Below are 6,000 nucleotides of genomic sequence, written 5' to 3'. Positions count from 1 at the left end.
TTTACCACAAATCAATGAGCTAAGAAGTAAGTTTACCTAGAAGGAGTAAGATTGACTACTTTGATCAACTCACAGAGATCAGAATCTGTCCTCAAGTGTGTGGCAATGCCACCTAGTTCACAGGTGTCTTGAAGAAAGCAGCAGTGAACCAAATGTGTCCTCCCAGCAAATTTATATGTTGAAATGATAATCACAAAGTGATGGAATTTGGAGGTGGGTGCCTTTGGGGTGGTTAGGTCAAGAGAATGGAGTGCGCATGATGGGATTGGGGCTGTTACAAGAAGAGATCAGAGAGTGAGCTAACTGTGTGAGGACACAGCAAGAGCACAAAGCCCTATAAACCAGGAAGAAGGCACTCACCAAGAACCTGACCATGCTGGCATACTGATCTCAGACTTCTTGCTTCCAGAACACTGAGAAATAAATGTTTGTGGTTTTATCCCCCCCCCCCCCCCCCCCCCCCCCCGTCCATAGTAATGTGTTATAGCAGCCTGAACAAAGACAAGAGCCATACCTGGTCTCCCTCTGAAGAATCTCCACCAACTTGCAGGGCTGGTTCTTCAAGGACTTGTGTCATTCTTTTGTTCTAAAGGATGACCTTCAGATGCCCCTCTTGTATGTCCTAGGGCTCCTCCAAGCCTGGGTGAGTAATGAATAAAGATGGAGAAAATCACAAACAAATCCTATAACAGAATATTTAGTGGTTGACTTATTCTGGCTATAGGAAGTATAATATGAGAGATGCACCTCCAACCCCAGACATTAAGCCTGGGATGCTGTGATGTGCAGAGGTGTGTCTGCCCTTGCAGTGCTTTTTAAAAAGGACCTTCAGGAGTCTTGTGCTGATGGTACAGTTAAGCATCTTGACTGTGGTAGTGTTTACATGAAGCTATACCTGGGATAAAATTGCATAGACACACACACACACACACACACACACACACACACAAATGAGTGTATGTATAACTAGTGAAATATGAATAACATCTATGGTTTGTACCAATGCTGATTTCTTGAGTTTTATGTTGCTCTGTAGTCATGCCATATGTTAAGATTTGGGACAGCTGGTGAATGGTGAATGAGAATCTTGCCATATTGTTCTTTGCAAATCCCTGTGAATCTGTATTTCAAAAGATAAAGTTTTTAAGAGGGAGGGGGACTCAGAATACTGAAGTGCATGCTTTAAAATATAAAATAGAGCATTGGAGATGGCCTTGAAGCTAGAAGATCTTGTGCAAAGACAGTTTCTCTGTGTCCAGGTCCAAAGCTGTTCCTGAAGAAAAGGATGAAGTAGGCTACCTCAGTCAGCAGATTCAAAATCAATAGTCTGGGAATGCTAGAATAGGCCTGAGATGCCCAGGAAACACTAAATGTCTTATATGGTTAGATGACTGCTTTTCACTAACTGTGTTGGCCTTCTTCAGCATCACTGCAGCTTAATTTAGTCTTCCAACGATATTGATTAAGCACCTACAGTGTGCCTGGCACTCTTTACTCTTCTAGTGCTTGGGCTATGTCCAGAAATAAAATAAAGAACCCTGCCCTAGTGAAGCTTATGTTCTAGCATAGGGGAGGAGGCTGGGAAAGAAAGTAAACAGTAATAGGTGAATTGTAGAGCATTCTAGCTGGAGATAAATATTATGTGGAAAGAAAATAGAGCCAAGCAAGGGGGGACCAGGAGTCAAGAGATAGTGTGGTGTGTGAGAGGAGTGTTGCTAAATTCTCTGCATTCTTAAATGACATGATTGTATTGAAATTAATCCTCTATTTAACTTTTCTTTGCCCACTACCAAATTCTCTATTCCTTTTTATTTCTTCCTGGTTTCTTCTTTTTTAGTTTAAAATTTTTTAAAATATTTTATTTATTTATTTTTAAAGAGAGGGGAAAGGAGAGAGAAAGAGAGAGAGAGAAACATCAATGTGTAGTTGTCTCCCACACACCTCCACTGGGGACCTGGCACACAACCCAGGCATGTGTCCTGACTGGGAATCAAACTGGCAACCCTTTGGTTCACAGGCTGGCGCTCAATCCACTGAGCCATACCAGCTAGGGCTAGTTTAAAACTTTTTAATTTTCATTTTTAATATATTTTTATTGTATTGTTTCTGCTACCATTTATCCCCCTTATGCCCTCTTCCCCCTGACAACCACCACACTGTTGCCCATGTCCATTAGTCCTTTTTCTTTTTTGCTTGTTCCCTTCATCCCCTAACTCCTCCCCCCAAGCCAAGAGCTGTCATCCCACTCTCTATCAATGAGTCTGTCTCTATTCTGCTTATTAGTTTAGTTTGTTCATTAGGTTCCACATATGAGTGAAAACATATGGTATTTGTCTTTCTCTGACCAGCTTATTTCACTTATCATAATGTTTTCCATGCCCATCCATGCTGTCCCAAAGGATAAAATTTTCTTCTTTTTTACAGCCAAGTAGTATTTCATTGCATAAATGCCCCATAGTTGTTTTATCCACTAGTCTATGTACGGACACCTGGGTTGCTTCCATATCTTGGCAATTATAAATAATGTTGCAATGAACATAGGAGTGCTTGTGTTCTTTAGAATTAGTGTTTCAGGTTTCTTTGGATAAATTCCCAGAAGTAGAATTGCTGGGTCATAAGGCAGATCCATTTTTAATTTTTCGAGGTATCTCCATATTGATTTCCACAGTGGCTAGACCAATCTGCATTCCCACCTACAGGGTAAAAGGGTTCCCTTTTCTCCCCATCCTTAGAAGCTCTTGTTGTTTGTTGATTTATTGATGATAGTCATTCTGACAGGTGTGGAGTGATATCTCATTGTGGTTTTAATTTGCTTTTCCCTGATACTTAGTGACATTGAGCGTCTTTTCATATGTCTATTGACCATCTGTATGTTCTCTTTGGAGAAGTGTCTACTCATGTCCTTTACTCATTTTTTAATTGGATCTTTTTTTTTTTTGGTGTTGTTTTATAAGTTTTTTATAAATTTTGGTATTAACCCCTTATCAAATGTATAAGTGAATATGTTCTCCCATTCAGTGGGCTGTCTTTTTATTTTGTTGATGGTTTCCTTTGCTGTGTCAAAACTTTTTAGTTTGATGTAGTTCCGTTTATTTACTATTTCTTGTTTCCCTTGCCTGAGGAGATATATCAGAAAAAATATTGCCATGAGCAATATCCAATATTTTATTTGTTTGTTTATTTATTTTAAGAAAAAGGGGAAGGGAGAGAGAGAAGGAGAAAAAAATCAATGTTTAGTTGTCTCTTGCACGCTCCCAGCTAGGGACCTGGCCTGCAACCCAGGAATGTGCCCTGACTGGGAATTGAATCAGTGACCCTTTGGTTCACAGGCTGGCACTAAATCCACTGACCATACCAGCCAGGGTGCAATATCTGCGATTATACTGTCTATGTTTTCTTCTAGGAATTTTATGGTCTCAGATCTGACATTTAAGTCTTTAATCCACTTTGAATATATTCTTGTGTGTGGTATAAGAAGGTGGTCTAGCTTTATTTTTCTGTCCAATTTTCCCAACACCATTTATTGAATGAACTATCATTAGCACATTGTATGTGGTTGCTTCTTCTGTCAAATATTAATTGACTATAAAAATGTGTGTTTATTTCTGGGCTCTCTATTCTGTTTCATTGATATTTGTGTTTGTTTTTATGCCAGTACCATGCTGTTTTGATCCTATGGCCTTACGTTATAGTATAGTTTGATATTAGGTAGTGTGATTCCTCCAACTTTGTTCTTCTTTCTCAGGATCACTGTTGCTATTCTGGGCCTTTTGTGGTTCCATATAAATTTTTGAGATATTTGGCCTAGTTCTGTATCTTGATAGGAATTGTACTGAATCTATAGATTGCAAGGCTGGCCTTACCACCTCATGGAGGTGTTAAGGGACCAAGGGTTTCCAATTTAATCTACACCTCTCATGTCTCTATGTATCTTCACCATGCCAGACTAAGCTCAAGCTCAACAAGGTCTTCTTTCCCTGCTGATCCATCAAGCCCATTGTCTTGTCTGTGGTTTCATTGGATAGAGGCATCAGGAATCTCATTCATCCATTCATACATGTCACTAATTAGATGACAAGGCATTTGACTATCTTAAGAGAATCATAGTTACTCTTGCCATATACCCGTACTTCATCGAATTTCTTCACTTTCACATTCAGAGCACTGCTGCAGAAATCACATCATGTCAATACCAACCATGGGCCTTCACGATACTCTTCTCTCCACTTTATTTTAGCTTTCTTTTTCTCCTGTTTTTTCAATTAATTTCCCTTTCATATTTCTCTCCCTTCCTTAATGCCATCAGTGACTTCTTTTTTTACCTTTTTACTTTTTGTCTGTCTCCTTTCTCCCTTTGACCCTCCTTTTCTTCCATCCTCATTATTTTTATTTTTCTCTCTTTTGATTTGTCATTATATGGCTTTCTAAAATGAAACTGAAGTTTATATGACTAAAGTTAATGTGCCTTTGTTACATTGTTATATTGTTTGTGTAATGGATGCTTTATAAACTCTCACCTCATCTGCTCACATATGTCTAAACCCCAGATAGAGGACCCCTCAAAATTTCTAAAAGTTCCAAGTGCTTCACATGTATTAATGGGCAAGCCCATTCTACCAAGGACTGCTCTCCTCCATGTACTCTTACAGGGCACCATCATTAAGACCTGAGGTGTCCAGAGCTATTGGTGTGCCTGGAGACCAGGGCAGAATGCCTTCCTTTAACCTGGCAGTTACATTGTTTCAGTGGTTGCCAAGAACATTGCATGTGTCCCATCCCTTTATAGAGATATCTAAAGCAACTCCTTTGAATTGTATATTTACAAACTTATTTTCTTCACAGAACCCAAACATGAGTTTATGAAACTGGCTCTGGAATATACCGCAGAGTGACAAGCTCTATATTACCCCCAATCACAATTGTGCAGTAACAACTAAGCCCTGCTACTGGGTCAGGTCTTTAAATCTGATCCTTCTTGCTTTAGAATGAATTGCCTCTCTCCCAGGAGGCTCCGCAGTCATTAAACAAACTTCTCTTTAGCCTTCCCTATCAGTGGCAGTGCCTGGACATATATCAAAGCCAATTAGACACCTGACCTCAAACTAGGAGTTTACCATGTAAGTTTATGAAGCATATGAGTTGAAATTTATAACATAAGTTTATGAAGCACATGAGTTAAAAATTGTATTTCTAACTTACAAATACAAAACTCAAATTGTTTTTGTATTTTGTATCATCTAATAAAACATAACCATGATTAATTCATATGGCTTTCAACATATATTATTTCATTCAATGTAAAGCATAATTTAATTTATTGAGGGTTATTGTTGGATGAAAAATTTTGCTAATTCTAGAAAATATATTAAGAATAACAATTGTTAATATTGATAATTTGATTAATAATTATTGTTAGTAATAATTTGTTAATAGCCTAATATTTAGGCTATTCTAAAATGTATATCAAAATAAAGATGGCTAACCATAAATATAGTAGAAAAAGAACAAACTGGAGTAATTATACTTCCAAATATCTAGAGCTACTAAAAATCTGTACTAATCAAGACAGTTAAAATATTGGTACAAGGACAGAAAAACAGACCAATAAAACAGAGTAGAGGACTTCCAGCCAAGATGGAGGCTTAGACTGACACGGTTGGTCTCCCTCTAGAACTAGAAAGGAATACAACTACCTCAAAACAAAAGATAACTAGGAATTCCAGAAAATAAAACTACATGGAAGCCCAACGTACGAAGTTATAAACCAGTGGCACTCATCGGACAGGCAGGAAGAATGAAAGTGGGTGGTGCTGTTTGAGGTAGCACCAGGGACAGCAGCAGGGAGAGCAATCCTCCCTGCAGTTGAGCCCCAGCAGCTCGCGACCCCAACACTGGGAAAAGCAGCCACCGCATTGCCTCGGAAGGAGAGGCCCAGAGGGTGGGAGGACGGATCCTGGTCTCCCAGCAGAGAATAACGGCAGGAATCCATCTTGGACCCCC

This window comes from Furipterus horrens, unplaced genomic scaffold (genome assembly GCF_987537825.1).
Source record: "Furipterus horrens unplaced genomic scaffold, mFurHor1.1.pri manual_scaffold_9, whole genome shotgun sequence".
In the NCBI taxonomy this organism is placed as follows: domain Eukaryota; kingdom Metazoa; phylum Chordata; class Mammalia; order Chiroptera; family Furipteridae; genus Furipterus; species Furipterus horrens.
Note: the sequence above shows the minus strand (reverse complement) of the source record.